Below are 19,908 nucleotides of genomic sequence, written 5' to 3'. Positions count from 1 at the left end.
GGATGTAAAGCTCATCTAAGTATCATTTTGCAAAAGTCATTTGATATTTTTCCTTGAGAATGGCATGTCACTAAGTTTGTTGTAGACCACAATTATGATTTGTTCTCCCTTTGCGAAGTGTGATTTCTTCTAGCCAATCGAGTTATCACTATAGATGATGAAAAACACATTTCCTTATTGAAAGAAGTTGGACTTTCAATTAGAGAGGTAAGCTATAATTCCAATTTGAAACATGGACAACTTCCATTTTTTTCAAAGGGATATTCGTAATCTTTATGTGAAAATGAAGAGGAAGAATGCAAAGAATCATGTCATGGATCTTCTACAATTTTGCAAAGTTGCTAAAGAAGAGAACTCTAGATTTCAATATGCATTTACAACTAATGAAGAAAATAGATTGGAGCATTTTTTTGGTCACCTACTCATTGTTTTGATTGGTACCCCAAATATGGAGAAGTGGTTGTTTTTCACACTACTTTTAAAGTGAATGTTTATGATATGCCTTCTGGTATTTTTGTTGGTAACAATAATCATGGAAAAACAATTCTCTTTGGTTGTGCACTTCTTCAAAATGAAACAATGAGTGTCTTTCAATGGCTAATGAAGGTACATTCTTTGTCTTATAAATCTGTACAATTATTTTTTAAAATATATTTGATTAATTAGTAGAAGAATAATGTATATCCATTGAAATATTTTCAAGCTTTAGTAAATTTGTATTTGGTTAGTAGACTTTTGCATTTTTAATGAATAATCAACCCAAGGCAATTTTGACGGACCAAGCCATGGATTATGTTAGGACATATGTGGTTCACATGTTAAGAACATATGTCATACTTATTTATGTAAATTGGCTAATCCTTTGACAAAACGCATTCTACTTGTAATTGGGTAGTTCTAGGTGTTTTTAATACTTCAAGAAACAAGGTTTCAAGATCAAGTGTTGAAGTCATCAAGTCTGTCCAAGAAAAACAAGCTGAAGTGTAAAATCATTAAAGCTCGACACCTGCTCGATAGCTCCTCGACACCTGCTATCTGTCAAGATTTAAAAAAAATCAGATTTTTTGTTCTGATTTCTTGAGATCCGTGAATATGTTTTTGGGCCTTCTTTTCTTCTAACCCTAAACATATAAAAGGATTGTTTTAAGAGCCGTCATGATAGACACAAGTTGCAAAAGCATTGAGCAATCCTTGTTCAAGCAAATTGTGATCAAAGACGAAGTTCTTGACCTAGCTCATCTTCTCTGAAGAAGTTGCTGTATATTTGCACCAAAGGGTTTTGTGACCAAGCATCTTCCTGATCTTCATCGTGTAGGATGAACTGAAGAACTTTGCAACCAACCACTCCTTCTAAGTTGGTGTTTGAAGTCGCGTACTGGGATCCGCGCATCTGGTTAGTCACGTACTTGGGAGCCGTGCATTAAAGGTGGAAATTGTCACTACAGATCAAGTCCAATTGGGTGTTGGGGTAAGGGTTCAACTGTAGGTTGGAAAGGTACTTGGGATTCATTTACTTGTAACCGCTTGATTTGATAATAGTGGAGTTTCGGGAGTGGTGACCTGAAAATCACCCGGTGGTGTTTTTGCCGTTAGGGTTTTCCCCATTCGTGAACAAATCACCGTGTTATTTATTTTCCGCTGCTTATTTATTTTATTGGTGATTTGTTTGTGCTGCCTTGCAATTGCATGATAAATTGATTAATTGATAACTTGGCTAATTAATTAATTGGTTTAATCACAAGGAGTCATTCAGTTTGTGGCCTATCAAGTGGTATCAGAGCAGGCACACTTTGATTGGGTTTAATTTTTGCTGTGTTGATCCATTGACCCCTGTTTGTCATGGATAGGGGACAATCATTAATTATACCTCCTTTATTTGATGGGACTAACTATGCCTACTGGAAAGTAAGCATGAGAGCTTTTTTGCAGTCTTTAAATGAGAAGGTGTGGCAAGCTATTGAGATTGGCTAGACTAAGCCAAAAGAAGCGCCGGCCGATTGGGATGAAGCCAAGATCAAGGTGGCAAACTTCAACAGCAGAGCGTTGAATGCCTTATTTAGTGCAGTCACCAATGAGGAATTCAAGAAGATATCCTCAACTGAAACTGCTAAGGAGGCATGGACCATTCTCCAAACAACCTATGAAGGAACAAAGGCTGTCAAAGACTCAAACCTACAAAGGCTCACTACTAGCTTTGAAGAGATTAAGATGGAGGAGGATGAGTCGTTTGATGAGTTCTATGCCAAGCTTAAGGACATAGTGAACTCAGCCTTCAATCTTGGGCAAACTAACCCTGAACCCAAGGTTGTAAGGAAGGTACTCAGATCTCTACCTGAGATATTTCATGCCAAGATTACGGCAATAGAAGAGTCAAAGGATATTGATAAAATTCCTTTAACTGAGCTGGTTGGGAACTTGTAGACCTACGAGCTAGGGTTATCAAGGATTGGCAAGTCAAGCAAAGGCAAGAGAATGGCCTTGAAGGCAAAGAGCAGTGATATAGATGAGTCTTCCGATGATGAAGATTCCAAGATAAAGTCCTACATTACAAGACAGTTCAAGAAGTTTATGAAGAATGCCGATGGTAGGAACTTCAACAAGGACCGCAGGCAATCTAGTTCTTCTCAGTTTAAGAGCCAAGACAAAGGGAAGAAGGATGCAAAGGAAGTTGGTAAGTACACTGTTCCCGCAGGACCTAAGTGTTTTGGGTGTCATGGGTTTGGACACATGAAGAATGAGTGTCCTACATATCTCAAGAGCATTGGGAAGAGCAAGGCACTTGCTGCAACCCTGAGTGACACTGAGCCTAAAGATGATTCCGACAATGAGGATGATGGAATCTTAAATGCCTTCACTGCCACAGTCAATCCTACTGAAAGGATTGTTGAAGAAGTGGATGAAGAAAAAGAATTGGTGGACACCAAGTGTGAGAAGATGGATGATCAAGATGATATCCATTCAGCCTATGAGAAGCTTTACAAGCTCTATGAGAAGTTTTACAAGCTCTTTGAGAAGCATGAGAAGTTGTATAGGCTAACCACTGAGAAGCTCAGTGATGTGGAACTTGATCGTGAAGAGTTGTCCACAAAGTTTGATGAGGCGAATCAAACTATTGGAGCACTGAGGTTTGAGAACAACTTCCTGGCTGAGAAGACCAAGAAGCTTGAAGCGGAGCTGTTTCAAGTCAGAGTCCAACCGGAGAGGACCTCAAGTGCAAAACTTGATGAGATGCTCAACATTTAGAAATCTGCTTAAGATCGAACAGGTTTAGGGTATGATCTTTCTTCCTCTAATATTGCTTTCACTAGTACTACTATTTTTGTTCCTCCTGCTAATATTATTAAAGTTGAGAACACTGATGTCAAAACTGAATTAGCTAGTGAGAACTTAAACAAGGGCAAATCTATATTAGGAGCACCCCCTAAGCAAGATAAGAAAGATGCTAGAAACCCTAGGGCTAAGAAGGCTAACTCTCAAAAGCCTAAACAAAAGAAGCAGCATCTCTGTCATCATTGTGGAGTTGCTGGTCATACTCGACCAAATTGCTACAAGTGGCTAGCCACCCAACAGAGCAACGGCATGACAGCATCTGGAAGCCAAAATCAGCTTCAATTCTCTCTTGCTCCTCTTGGAGATCTTCTAAAAGCCCTCATGTTCCTATCGAACTTGAACAGTTTCAATTCTTCCCCCTCACCGCCGGTTCAAGGATTTAATCAAAGGAAAGGTTCTTCCAAGGTGTGGAAGAAAAAGGATTCTAAGTGATTTCATCACTTTCTTCTCCCTTCTTATTTTTCTTGTTTGTTGCATTACTTGTGTGTTTTGCATTTTTGTTGAGTCAGTCTAGTTTTATGCTTTGCTTTGTTAACATGTTTTTGTGTGTTTACTTTCAGTTTTGCTCATTTTGTTTTTAATATAAAAATTAAAAAAAAAATTGAAAAATCAGAAAAATACAAAAACAACGTGTGTTTTGTGTACTTTGGTACTTGTGTACCTTGGATGGCCACTGAAACAAAGTTTTATAAATTTTGTATCGTTTTGTAGCTTGGATGAGCATTTCTATGCACAACTAAGCAAGTGAGCTTTGTGGCTCTTGTTTGTGATGAGTAAGATTAAGTTATCTCTTAAAACTTAACACTCATATCACTCTTTTTGACAGGTAAGACTAGAAAATCCTAAGAGAAAGACATAAATAACCATCTCACCACTGTTGCCCGCCAATCATTAATGACATCTGTATGTTTCGGCATAGCAAAAGTGTGATGTCAATGACATTTGTGTGCTTCGGCATAGTAAAATTGGAATGTCAAATATTAATGGGTATTTCTTTTCTCTCTCATAAGCCCATGCATGATATGCTTAAAAAGAAAATATGCAAAGAAAATAAAAAGCAAAAAGATCAAAATGCTTTAAAAATGGTTGCAAGCATGTATTCTAGGAGATGTGGGAGTTATAAGATATACCTCGAAGGTGATAGTCCCCATCAAACAGTTATGATTGTGTGTAAGTTAAAGATATTTTCTCATATCTCAGATCGTCATAACATGTATACACATATGCAATCTTGCGATGTTTTTCACACACAACACGCAATATTCTTTGCTACTTTTGATACATGTAAAGGTACAATGTGATTTGGCCATGACAAAGGTTTTACATGTGCTAATGTATGCTCACTAAACTGTCTTGACTTGTTTTTGAAAAATAAAATTGGTTAGACTTGTTTGGTGTGTGTGTGTTTTTGAGAGATCCATGTGCTTAAATTTTTCATTGAGAGATGATTTTGAGAGCCTTTTTATGTTGATTGGATCATTGTTGAGGTGCATGTTTGATTGCATTCATGTCTATGTTTTTCACTTCTCGAAAAACTGTTTTTAACTGCTGGCTCGACACCTCCTCGATACCTGTCTATCTATCAAGCATCTCAAACCTTTTTCTTATCGCAATCTCGACACCTCTTCGACACCTGGTGGATCGATTGAGAAAGTTCCTGTCTCCTCGATACCTTCTCGATACCTTGTCGATCAATCGAGCTTCTGTTCTTGGTTCTAGTGTTCATTCCTCGACACCTTCTCGACACCTTCAGCTGTTGACGTACTTTTTCTCAATAACTACATCGACACCTATCTCGACACCTCTCGACACCTCAGCTGTCGAGAATTACTGAGGTTCCTATATAAAGCTCTGTCACGATTCTGATCTCATTTTTCTCGATCTCTCTCGATCTGTCCGCGGCTGTTCATCTCCCAAACCACCTTTTCTCACTCAAAATCTCCTATCCTCGTGATTTTCGGCCATTCCTTGCTTCAAATCACTTGGTAAGATCTCATTTTTCCTTCCTCATTCATGCATTTCATGTTTTGAATCTTAGGTTTTGTAGTTTTTGAAAAATTTTGGGATTTTTCAAAATCAATGAGTTTTTCTTGAAATTTTGGGTTGGGTTTTCACTTAAAAGTGTTCAAAATGTCATACATTGCATTTCATGTGCATTAGAATGATATTTATATGCATTTAGATGTGTGTTTCTTGTATGTGTGCTGATAGGTTTGGATTGGGCTGAGCTCATGACACTTTTTAAGTTTGCATGTCACATGTTCATGCATTCCCCATACATACGTACTTTTTATTCAATATATTTGATATTTGAACTGTTTTGGGCCTTTTCTGTTTGTCTCCCTCTCTATCTCTTTCTCATTGTGTTTACGTTAGTAGTGTCTATGGCACCCAAACATAAATCCACTCCTGCTCGGAACCCTCTGCGTTCTGGAGCTTCTTCCTCTTCTGATTCTACTTCTCTCAATCTTTGGTTCTGTGATGGAGATGCCCACAAAGCATTTTCAGAGAACTTTTCTAGACGAGGTGTTCATTCGGAACGCCAAGTCATTTTGGCGGACTTCGCCAACACTGACCTTCCCTCTGTCATTCACAGTAGGGGATGGAAGTCACTGTGTGACGTCCCGGTCACATGTCCTCTCATGCTGATTCAGGAGTTTTACTCCAACATGCACGGGATCAATCATTCAGTACCTCTCTTTCACACTCGCGTTCGAAGTACGCGCTTTGCTGTCACACCGCAGCTAGTTGAAGATGTGCTTAGGGTTCCTAGGATAGATTTTCCTGACTATCCTCCTTGTGAGCGTCTGAGAACTGTGTCCAAAGATAAGCTCATTTCTGCTTTTTGTGAGCGCCCTTCTGATTGGGGTGAGCATCAGTATACATCATGTAGACCTTTTCCTAAAGGTCCTAGATTTCTTAACATGGTGATGACTTTTGTACTCCATCCACTCTCTCACTACAACTCTATCACAGAGCCTCGTGCTTAATTTTTGTTATCTCTTCTTGAGCATCTTACGATAAATTTTCCTTCTCACTTCATTTTCTCTATCATAGATGTTCATCTAGATTCGGCGTCCCGTGATAAGCTCATCTTTCCTTCCGTTATCACGAGGATCTTACGCCATTTTTCTATCCCTTTTCCTATGTCCGACTACTTCACACACATTTCTGCCATAAATGCCGCTATTGTAAAACATAGTGAAGCTTAGTTTAGGTCGAGACAGACGAATTCCACTCCTCCCTCCCGTTCGGCTCCATCCAGATCAGCTCCATCTACATCTGCTCCATCTACCTCTACAGGCGATGTATCTCTTGGAGATATCATGGCGTAGCTGCAGCGCATGGATGCTCGCCTTGGTACACTCTCCACTGAGTTGTATCAGGTAAATGTTCGTGTTGGTCGTATTGCACGATGGCAGGCGACCATGAGTGGTTTTGCTTCTGAGACTTCTCCTCCACCACCTCCTCCAGTCGCTTCTGATTCTGATGTTGAGGATGATGATGATGATGGTGATGACGATGATGCTTCGGATGATGATGATGGAGATGCTAGCTCTACTGATGAGATGTCTACATGACACTCTACCCTTTATCACTCGTGACAAAAAAGGGAAGTAGTTTTGGATTATGAGAGTAGTCATCTTAGGGGGAGAGTTAGTATAGGACATTTTTAATAGGGGGAGTGTTAATATTATGAGGGATGTAGTGAGGTTTTGATGTATCTTTTCATTTCTATTCTTCTTGGATACATTGATCTTGTATATGAGGTCTTGTGACCAGTTTTACATACATTGTACTTATTTTTCTCTATATGTGGATGTATGTTTCTTTCACCTATCTCTTCATGTGTTGTTTCTTCTCTATCTTTAAACACATGTTCTTTATACTTGTATGCAATCTAATTATTTCTGTTTCACAAAAGATGCCTTGATGAGTTTTGTTTAAAGTGTTTCAGAAATACAGGTTGTCAAAGTCTATTTGCCATAAACTCTTTTCTTGCAAAGTTTTTCAAGAGTTTGTGTTAGGATAGATTTTATTGTATTCAACAAGTGAATATGAGTTGAGTGATTTACGACTTCTCTCATATGTTCATTTGTTTGTTGTGGTTTTGTCACGGATTGCCAAAGGGGGAGATTGTTAAGACATATGTGGTTCACATGTTAAAAACATATGTCATACTTATTTATTTAAGTTGGCTAATTCTTTGACAAAACGCACTCTACTTGTAATTGGGTAGTTCTAGGTGTTTTTAATACTTCAAAAAACAAGGTTTCAAGATCAAGTGTTGAAGTCATCAAGTCTGTCCAAGAAAAACAAGCTGAAGTGTAAAATCATTAAAGCTCGACACCTGCTCGATAGCTCCTCGACACCTGCTATCTATCGAGATTTAAAAAAATCAGATTTTCTGTTCTGATTTCTTGGGATCCGTGAATATGTTTTTGGGCCTTCTTTTCTTCTAACCCTAAACATAAAAAAGGATTGTTTTAAGAGCTGTCATGATAGACACAAGTTGCAAAAGCATTGAGCAATCCTTGTTCAAGCAAATTGTGATCAAAGACGAAGTTCTTGACCTAGTTCATCTTCTCTGAAGAAGTTGCTGTGTATTTGCACCAAAGGGTTTTGTGACCAAGCATCTTCCTGATCTTCATCGTGTAGGATGAACTAAAGAACTTTGCAACCAACCTCTCCTTCTAAGTTGGTGTTTGAAGTCGCGTACTGGGATCCGTGCATCTGGTTAGTCACGTACTTGGGAGCCGTGCATTAAAGGTGGAAATTGTCACTACAGATCAAGTCCAATTGGGTATTGGGGTAAGGGTTCAACTGTAAGTTGGTAAGGTACTTGGGATTCCTTTACTTGTAACTGCTTGATTTAATAATAGTGGAGTTTCAGGAGTGGTGACCTGAAAATCACCCGGTGGGATTTTTGCCGTTAGGGTTTTCCCCATTCGTGAACAAATCACCGTGTTATTTATTTTCCACTGCATATTTAGTTTATTGGTGAATTGTTTATGCTGCCACGCAATTGCATGATAAATTGATTAATTAATAACTTGGCTAATTAATTAATTGGTTTAATTACAAGGGGTCATTCAGTTTGTGGCCTATCAGATTACAAAGGCAATATCAATAGAATTGTCGGCTACAAAACATGCCTTTTGTATATGGCATATTACTGCTAAATTTAGCGGTTGGTTTACATCAATTCTTCGTAATTAATATTCAAATTGGTGCATGGACTTCTATAAGTTATATAAGTTAGAGTCATGTGAAGAGTTTAACAATCAATGGCTTCAAGTTATGACAAAATATGACATGCTCTCTAACAAACATGTAATTGGTTTGTAAAAGAAAGGAAAAAAAAAAAGTTATGACAATATTGTGTTTGTTAATTTTGACAATATTATGTTATTGGACTAAAATGCTTCTCTATGACAATATAATGCCATTCTTAATTTTGACGCTACTCTTGTCTTCCTTTTTTTTCTTTTTTGGTTTTACATTTCCATTTTGACAATATTATGCTAGTGAATATTCACATTATCATTTTCAATATTATGTCATTGTACTAAAATGCTTCTTCTTACTTTTTTTATTTATCTATGAATTTACCTAAATTTTTATAAGGGATTCAATAAATACTAATATAAATTAAATATTCTTGAAGAAATTTAAATTATGCTTAAATTGCCCATTTATAAGGGATTCAAACCTAAACTATGATCCACACTGATATTACATTGTTCATCCCTAATATTAATCTACTAGTGTTTTAGTCCCTAAAGTATCAAGTGAATGTTATTGGTCTTTAAAGTATCAACTTTGACAACTTATTAGTATTTGTTATTGTTTTAACTTTTGTATTTTTGTTTTTTTGTTTTTGGTATACCCATAGCATAAATAATTCAATCAAAATTAATATTTTTCTTTGGTCCCTACTATCTCATGCCTCACTACCATTCCCTCGTATAGGAGTGTGAATGGGTTGGGTTGAGGAGTATTTTCATTCAACCCACCAAAGTCGGGTTGAAAAAAGATCTAACCCAACCTAGCCCACCTAGACCGGGTTGGAATTTAAAAAACAAAAATTAATTGTGCATTCAAACAACACCAATACAAATAAGAACAAATTTATAACCCAATAAACCTAAGCATACCACCATACTAACACAAACTATTTTATTAGTGCTTCAAAGTTAGTAGAATATCATATAGTTCTATCCTAACTTAGTTGATAAACAAAAGAATAAATACTAAAATTATATAATATATTTTTCAAATATATAATAAATATATGTGGGTCAAGTTAGGCGAATTTGTTGACCTGTCAACCCCTAAAAACCGACCCAACTCGTTAGATTGTGTTGAATTGGGTTGGTTTTGGCAAATCAGTGTGTTGGTTGCACACCTATAGCCATGTATAGTAGAATAAATAAAGGGTAAAGAGTTGATGAAGAAAATTTAAGGCTTGAGCTTCCTCTAATGCGCTTGTGAATTTTTGTTCTCTTATTCTTCCTTATTTGTTCAGTTACAAATCTTCGTCTTCTTTTTTCATCTTTTAATTTCTTATTGGATCTTCCTATCTTTTTTTCATTAGTTTTTAGGGTCAAGTGTTAAAATTTTTCATTAGGTTTTAGGGTCAAGAGGTTCAAAAAAATTTTGATAGGCCACAAACTGAATGACCCCTTGTGATTAAACCAATTAATTAATTAGCCAAGTTATTAATTAATCAATTTATCATGCAATTGCGTGACAGCACAAACAAATTACCAAATAACTAAATATGCAGCGAAAATTAAATAACACGGTGATTTGTTCACGAATGGAGAAAACCCTAACGGCAAAAACCCCACCGGGTGATTTTCAGGTCACCACTCCCGAAACTCCACTATTATCAAATCAAGCGGTTACAAGTAAAGGAATCCCAAGTACCTTACCAACCTACAGTTGAACCCTTACCCCAATACCCAATTGGACTTGATCTGTAGTGACAGTTCCCCCTTTTTGATGCACGGCTCCCAAGTACGTGACTAACCAATTTGATGCACAGATCCCAGTACGCGACTTCAAACACCAACTTTAGACAGAGAGGTTCGCTGCAAAGTTCTTCAGTTCATCCTATGCGATGAAGATCAGGAAGATGCTTGGTCACAAAACCCTTTGGTACAAATACACAGCAACTTCTTCAGAGAAGATGAACTAGGTCAAGAACTTCGTCTTTGATCACAATTTGCTTGAACTAGGATTGCTCAATGCTCCACTATTATCAAATCAAGCGGTTACAAGTAAAGGAATCCCAAGTACCTTACCAACCTACAGTTGAACCCTTACCCCAATACCCAATTGGACTTGATCTATAGTGACAATTCCCCCTTTTTGATGCACGGCTCCCAAGTACGTGACTAACCAATTTAATGCGCAGATCCCAGTACACGACTTCAAACACCAACTTTAGACAGAGAGGTTCGCTGCAAAGTTCTTCAGTTCATCCTATGCGATGAAGATCAGGAAGATGCTTGGTCACAAAACCCTTTGGTGCAAATACACAGTAACTTCTTTAGAGAAGATGAACTAGGTCAAGATCTTCGTCTTTGATCACAATTTGCTTGAACAAGGATTGCTCAATGCTTTAGCAACTTGTGTCTATGTTGACGGTTCTTAAAATAATCCTTTTATATGTTTAAGGTTAGAAGAAAAGAAGGCCCAAAAACACATTCACAGATCCCAAGAAATCAGAACAGAAAAATCTGATTTTTAAATCTCGACAAATAGCAGGTGTCGAGGTAGCTATCGAGAAGGTGTCGAGCTTTAAAAACTTTGCACTTCAGCTTGCTTTTTCTTGGACAGACTTGATGACTTCAACACTTAACCTTGAAACCTTGTTTCTTGAAGTATTAAAAACACCTAGAACTACCCAATTACAAGTAGAGTGCGTTTTGTCAAATGATTAGCCAATTTACATAAATAGTATGACATATGTTCTTAACATGTGAACCACATATGTCCTAACAATCTCCCCCTTTGGCAATCCGTGACAAAACCACAGCAAACAAATGAACATGTGAGAGAAGTCATAAATCACTCAACTCATATTCACTTGTTAAATACAATAAAATCTATCCTAACACAAACTCTTGAAAAACTTTGCAAGAAGAGAGTTTATGGCAAGTAGACTTTGACAACCTGTATTTCTGAAACACTTTTAAACAAAACTCATTAAGGCATCTTGTGTGAAATAGAAATAATTAGATTGCATACAAGTATAAAGAACATGTGTCTAAAGATAGAAAAGAAACAACACATGAAGAAATAGGTGAAAGAAAAACATACATCCACATATATAGAAAGATAAGTACAATGTATGTAAAACTAGTCACAAGACCTCATATACAAGATCAATGTATCTATAAAGAATAGAAAAGAAAAGATACATCAAAACCTCACTACATCCCTCAACATATCAACTATCCCCCTATCAAAAATGTCCTACACTAACTCTCCCCCTAAGATGACTACTCTCATAATCCAAAACTACTCCCCCTTTTTGTCATGAGTGACAAAGGATTGAGTGTCATGTAGACATCTCATCAGTAGAGCTAGCATCTCCATCATCATCATCCGAGGCATCATCGTCATCATCATCATCATCATCATCCTCAGCATCAGAATCTGAAGCGACTAGAGGAGGTGGTGGAGGAGAAGCCTCAGAAGCAAAACCACCCATGGTCGCCTGCTGTCGTGCAATATGACCAACACGAACATTCACCTAATACAACTCAGAGGAGAGTGTATCGAGGCGAGCATCCATGCGCTGCTGCTGCGCCATAATGTCTCCAAGAGATACATCGCTTGTAGAAGTAGAGGGAGCCGATGTAGATGAAGCTGATTTGGATGGAGCCGAACGGGAGGCAGGAGTGGAATCCGGCTGTCTCAACCTAAACTGAGCCTCACTACGTTTTACGGTAGCGGCATCTATGACAGATATGTGTGTGAAGAGGTCGGACACAGGGAAAGGGATGGAAAAATGGCGTAGAATTCTCGTGATAGCGGAAGGAAAGATGAGCTTATCACGGGACACCGAATCTAGATAAACATCTATGATAGAGAAAATGAAGTGAGAAGGAAAATCTATCGTAAGATGCTCAAGAAGAGATAGCAAAAATTGAGCACGAGGCTCTATGATAGAGTTGTAGTGAGAGAGAAGACGGAGTACAAAAGTCATCACCATGTTAAGAAATCTAGGACCTTTAGCAAAAGGTCTACATGATGTATACTGATGCTTACCCCAATCAGAATGGCGCTAACAAGAAGCGGAAATGAGCTCATCCTTGGACACAGTCCTCAGACGCTCACAAGTAGGATAGTCAGGAAACTCTATCCTAGGAACCCTAAGCACATCCGCAACTAGCTGCGGAGTGACAGCAATGCGCGTACCTCGAATACGAGTATGAAAATGAGGTACTGAACGATCAATCCCGTGCATATTGGAGTAAAGCTCCTAAAGTAGCACGAGAGAACAGGTGATCGGGACGTCACACAGTGACTCCCATCCCCTACTGTGAATGATAGAAGGAAGGTCAGTGTTGGCAAAGTCTGCCAGAATGACTTGGCGTTCCAAATGAACACCTCATCTAGAAAAGTTCTCAGTAAATGCCTTGTGGGCATTTCCATCACGGAATCGAAGGTTAAAAGGAGCAGAGTCAGAAGAAGAGGAAGCTCCAGAACGCAGAGGGTTCCGAGCAGGAGTGGATTTACGTTTGGGTGCCATAGACACAACTAACGTAAAAGAATGAGAAGAGATAGAGAGGGAGACAATCAGAAAAGTCCCAAACAGTTCAAATATGACAAATATATTGAACAAAAAGATACATATGCATGGGAATGCATGAGCATGTGACGTGCAAATAAAAAAAAAATCATGGGCTTAGCCCAATCCAATCCTATCAGCACACATACAAGAAACACACATCTAAATGCATGTAAATATCATTCTAATGCACATGGAATGCAATGTATGACATTTTAAAAGCATTTAAGTGAAAACCCAACCCAAAATTTCATGAAAAACTCATCAATTTTGAAAAACCCCAAAATTTTCAAAAAAATCCCAAAACTTAGGTTTTAAAACATGCAATGCATGAAAAAAAGAAGGGAAAAAGAACAAACCAGGTGATGGAAATCAAGGGAAGATCGAAAATGATGAAGATGTGAAGATTTGAGTGAGTGAAACTTGTTTGGGAGGTGAGAAGTCTTCAGATAGATCGAGAGAGATCAAGTGAAATGAGAGAGAATCGCGACAGATCCTTAAATAGGCACCTCAGTAAATCTCGACAGCTGAGGTGTCAAAAGGTATCAAGTAAGCTATCGAGGAAGGTATCGAGGAAATGGCTGTAGACAGCTGAAGGTGTCGAGAAGGTATCGAGGTAAGAACACCTAAACCAAGAACAGAAGCTCGATCGATCGACCAGGTATCGAGGAGGTCTCAAGGAGATAGGAGATTTCTCGATCGATCCACCAGGTGTCGAAACATGTGTCGAGAAAAAAGACATTAGACACAACAAGGGAATCTCGATCGATCCATCAGGTGTCGAGAATCTATCCAGAAGACAGAAGATTTCTCGATCGATCCACCAGGTGTTGAAGAGGTGTCGAGATTGCGATAAGAAAAAGGCTTAGAAGCTCGACAGATGATCAGGTATCGAGGAGGTGTCGAGGAGGTGTCAAGCCGGCTTTTAAAAGCAGTTTTTCGAATAGTGAAAAACATAGACATGAATGCAATCAAAACTTGCACCTCAACCATGATCCAACCAACATAAAAAGCTCTCAAAAATCATCTCTCAATGAAAATTTAAGCACATGGATCTCCCAAAAACACACACACACACACTAAACAAGTCTAACCAATTTTATATTTCAAAAATAAGTCATGACAGTTTAGTGAGCATACAAAAGCACATGTAAAACCTTTATGATGGCCAAATCACATTGTACCTACACATGTATCAAAAGTAGCAAAGAATATTGCGTGTTGTGTGTGAAAAACATCGCAAGATTACATATGTGTATACATGTTATGACGATCTGAGATATGAGAAAAATATCTTTAACTCACACACAATCATAACTGTTTGATGGGGACTATAACCTTCGAGGTACATCCTATAACTCCTACATCTCCTAGAATACACGCTTGCAACCATTTTTAAAGCATTTTTAATCTTTTGGCTTTTTATTTCTTTGCATATTTTCTTTTTAAGCATATCATGCATGGGCTTATGAGAGAGAAAAGAAATACCCATTGATATTTGACATTCTAATATTGCTATGCCGAAGCACACAAATGTCATTGACATCACACTTTTGCTATGCCGAAGCATACAGATGTCATTTAATGATTGGCGAGCAACAGTGGTGAGATGGTTATTTATGTCTTTCTCTTAAGATTTTCTAGTCCTACCCGTCAAAAAGAGTGATATGAGTGTTAAGTTTTAAGAGATAATCTAATCTTACTCATCACAAACAAGAGCCACAAAGCTCACTTGCTTAGTTGTGCATAGAGATGCTCATCTAAGCTACAAAAGATACAAAGTTTAGAAAACTCTATTTCATTGACCATCCAAGGTACACAAGTACCAAAGTACACAAAACACACACTGTTTCTGTATTTTTCTGATTTTTCAAAAAAAATTATTTTTTTATCAAAAACAAAATAAACAAAACTGAAAGTAAACACACAAAAACATGTTAGCAGAAAGAAAAATGCATATGCATGAATGCATGATAGAAGGGTGCAAATGCATGAAAGCAAGATTCTAAAAACAGATAAGAAATCAAGCAAAGAGAGTCCAACTTTAGATAGAAAGAATTAAAGCAGAGGATAAACAGAAAAGACAATTAAGTCTTAGAATTCTTTATCACCCACACAGCACGAGTCCTTGGCCGTGAAGATGAAAAAGCACGTGTCCTAGTTTGACTACTGAAGGACATAGAGGAATTAGAATTCCCCTGAAATTGAGTTAAAAAGCTCAAAACTTTTAATAACTCACTAAGAATAGGTACAGAGCCTTTAGACAAAGGATGAGACCTATTAGACACTCGCTTATAAGGAAACAATTTGAAACAATTAGGACGAGTGTGACTGGAAGCACCACAATGGTGACAAACATGAGTAGTTTTCAAACTACTATGCTTCCAAGAAGGAAGTCTAACCTTAGAGGTTAACAGAGACCTTAATTTAGGACAATTTGGCCTAATATGACCAACAATATGACAATGATGACAAGTGGGGAAAAATTCAGAATTTTTATTCAACCTAGGAGGAGTTTTAGACGTAGGTTTAGAAACTTCAGCGTTAACATCAAAATTTTTACCTTTGTCTATCCTAGCAATATTAGCCTTCAACTCTTCATTATTCCTTTTAAATGGGGGAATATAAAAATCTTTTTCTTTTGATTTAGGCTCAACAACAAGTTTGGCACTAGTTAATTTTTCAAATTCAGTTTTAAATTCAACTAGTTGCTCTTCCAAACTATTAATTTTGTCTACCTGAGATGAAATTTGATTTTTAAAATTTTCATTCAAATCATTAGCTTCATCCAATTTTGCAATCAAATCATCTTTTTCAAGCTTGACCTTTTTAAATTTAGCTTTTAATTTTGTAGAACATTCAAGAGATTTCATACAAAAATTATAAAGCTTGCAATTGGCATCTTGAATATCATCATCATCATTCAGCATAAGATCATGCAAATCAAAACAATCAAGAGTTTCCATGACAACAGGGGTCAATGGATCATACAGCAAAGATTAAAACATAATCAGAGGGTGCCTGCTCTGATACCACTTGATAGGCCACAAACTGAATGACCCCTTGTGATTAAACCAATTAATTAATTAGCCAAATTATTAATTAATCAATTTATCATGCAATTGCGTGGCAGCACAAACAAATCACCAAATAACTAAATATGCAGCGGAAATTAAATAACACGGTGATTTGTTCACGAATGGGGAAAACCCTAACAGCAAAAACCCCACCGGGTGATTTTCAGGTCACCACTCCCGAAACTCCACTATTATCAAATCAAGCGGTTACAAGTAAAGGAATCTCAAGTACCTTACCAACCTACAGTTGAACCCTTACCCCAATACCCAATTGGACTTGATTTGTAGTGACAGTTCCCCCTTTTTGATGCACGGCTCCCAAGTACGTGACTAACCAATTTGATGCGCGGATCCCAGTACGCGACTTTAAACACCAACTTTAGACAGAGAGGTTGGCTGTAAAGTTCTTCAGTTCATCCTATGCGATGAGGATCAGGAAGATGCTTGGTCACAAAACCCTTTGGTGCAAATACACAGCAACTTCTTCAGAGAAGATGAACTAGGTCAAGAACTTCGTCTTTGATCACAATTTGCTTGAACAAGGATTGCTCAATGCTTTAGCAACTTGTGCCTATGTTGACGGCTCTTAAAATAATCCTTTTATATGTTTAGAGTTAGAAGAAAAGAAGCCCCAAAAACACATTCACGGATCCCAAGAAATCAGAACAGAAAAATCTGATTTTTAAATCTCAACAGATAGCAGGTGTCGAGGTAACTATCGAGAAGGTGTCGAGCTTTAAAAACTTTGCACTTCAGCTTGCTTTTTCTTGGACAGACTTGATGACTTCAATACTTAACCTTGAAACATTGTTTCTTGAAGTATTAAAAATACCTAGAACTACCCAATTACAAGTAGAGTGCGTTTTGTCAAATGATTAGCCAATTTACATAAATAGTATGACATATGTTCTTAACATGTGAACCACATATGTCCTAACAAATTTAAAAAAAATTATATTCAGGTTTTTTCTTTTTCGTTAATAGTAAATAAAAAAGTATTAATGTCACTAATATGTCAGATGAGAACCAATAACAACTTATTGCATAAAATTTATTATGAAATTGTTATGAAAATATTGTGTCAATAGCACTATTTTTTTTCTAAAGAAAAATATCACTAATTTAAAAAGTTTAGAGATACAATAAAATGTGACAATATTTTCTCAATACTTTTTGTTTTTTGTTAGGGTCATATTTTATATGTAATTGGCTAATCCATTGTCAAAATGTACTTTACTTGTAAATTAGGTAGATCTAAGTTGGATTTGATACATATCAAGTGGTTGTATTAAAGACATGAAGATTGAGCCAAAAAATAAGTGAAGAAAAGCTATTTTACTAAAACTTGACAGATAGCTCGATAGATGGCATCTATTGAGATTTACTAGGTATGCTCGACACTAGCTCAATCTATCGAGCTTTACGAATTCAGTATTTCTAGATCTGAATTTCAGCCCATGTTGATGTATTTGTTTAGGGTTTCTTTTCTTATAACTCTTGGCATATATAAGGCTTATTTTAAAAGCCGTCACACACAGTTACAGAGATCAAAAGCTTTATTTTCTCTATGAGAAGCTACTGCATTTGTACACCATAGAGTTTTGTAACTAAGTGCTTCCTGATCTTCATTGTTGATGAAGTGAAGAACTTTATAACTAACAACATCTATTCAAGTTGCTGGAGTTAGTTACATACTGGGATCCGTGCAAAGGGTTAGTCATAAATTGGAGATTTGTGCATCAAGGAAAAGAAGGCTACTACAAGATCAAGTCCAATTGGGCATTGGAGTAAGGGTTCAACTGTACGTTGGTATTCCGGGATAGACCAAGGTAATGATAAGATTCTTTAAACTTGTAACCACTTGATTGTTGATTTGTGGATTCTTGGGAGCAATGACCTTAAAATCACCCGATGGAGTTTTTACCTTATGAGAACTTTTCTTCATTTGTCAACAAATCACCATGTAAATTTAATTTCTGCTGTATTTAGTTTAACTGGTGATTTGTTAGTGCCTCCATGATTTGCATGCAATTTAACCTAATTAATCAATTTAGGTAATTAAATTAATTAATCAGGGTCAAGCTATCTTAACCCAACAAGTGGTATCAAAGCAAGCACATTCTGATTATGTTTTAATCTTTGCTGTGGGATCCATTGACCCTTGTTGTTATGGATTGTGGGAAATCCCTGATTATTCCTCCTTTATTTGATGGTATTAACTATGCATATTGGAAAGTATGCATAAGAGTCTTTTTGCAGTCTTTAGATGAGAAAGTCTGGCTAGCAGTTGAAGTCAGTTGGACCAAACCTACAGATCCACCGGCATCATGGAATGATGCTAAGATCAAAGTTGCAAACTTTAATAGTAGAGCACTGAATGCCTTGGTCAACGCTGTGACAAATAAGGAATTCAAGAAGATCTCCTCAACTGAAATTGCTAAGAAAGCGTGGACTATTCTTCAGAATACCTATGAAGGCACGAAAGCTATTAAAAATTTCAAACTCCAAAGGCTCACTACTAGTTTTGAGGAAATAAGGATGGATGATGATGAGTCATTTGATGAATTCTATGCCAAACCCAAAGACATAGTGAATTCAACATTTAATCTAGGAGAACAAATTCCAGAGCCTAAGATAGTAAGAATGATCCTCAAATCTCTTCTAGAGAGATTTCATGCTAAGATCACCACCGTAGAAGAATCAAAGAATCTTGACTTTATTCCTTTAACATTACTGATTGGGAATTTTCAAACCTATGAACTAGGTTTTGTAAGGGTTGACAATGGTAGCAAAAGCAAGAACATGGCTTTGAAGGTCAAGAATGATGACCAAGATGAATTGTCAGAAGATGAGGACACTAAGTTCAAATCATATATTACCAGACAATTCAAGAAGTTCATAAAAAATGCGAATGTCAAGGCAAATGAAAAGGATCATAAACAATCTGGATTCTCTCAGTTCAAGTCCTAAGACAAAGTCAAGAGAGAATTTAAGGATGCTGGACAAAGCAATAGTGTTCCTGCTAGGCCAAAGTGCTATGGATGTCAAGGGTATGGACACATGAAGCAAGAATGTCCTACGTATCATAAATCTATTGGCAAGAGCAAAGCCCTAGCTGCCACTTTAAGTGATACAGAACCAGAGGTAGATTCTGATGATAGTGATCAAAAGGGAATAGTGAGCGCTTTCACAGCGACCATTGATTCTTCCAAGGAAGCAAAAGAGCTACTTGATGGACGACCAAGATGACATCCATAATGCCTACTCAAAACTGTACAAGGTTTTTGAGAAACGTGAAAATCTTTACAAGTTAGCTACAAGGAAGCTGAGTGAAGTGAAGTTGGAACAAGAGGAACTCTCCACCAAAATTGATGAAGCCAATCAAACCATCAAAGCGCTGTGGTTTGAAAACAACTTCCTGGCTGAAAGGACCAAGAAACTGGATGTAGAATTATTTCAAGTAAGAGTACAATTGGAAAGGACCTCAAGTGCCAAGCTGGATGAAATGCTCAACTTCTAGAAGGCAACATTTGACAAAATAGGTCTTGGGTATGATCATTCTCTCTCTTCCTGCAAGTACCTCTTCTAATGCTTTAAATAGAGTCATTTTTGTCCCTCCTGCTAATAATGATAACTTTGAGGAAATTGAACCTAAAACTGAAAATGTGAGTGAGGGTAAACTTGATAAGGGAA

The sequence above is a fragment of the Quercus suber genome, unplaced genomic scaffold (genome assembly GCF_002906115.3).
Source record: "Quercus suber isolate HL8 unplaced genomic scaffold, Cork oak 2.0 scaffold_9, whole genome shotgun sequence".
In the NCBI taxonomy this organism is placed as follows: Eukaryota; Viridiplantae; Streptophyta; class Magnoliopsida; order Fagales; family Fagaceae; genus Quercus; species Quercus suber.
This window is presented reverse-complemented; position numbering follows the sequence as displayed.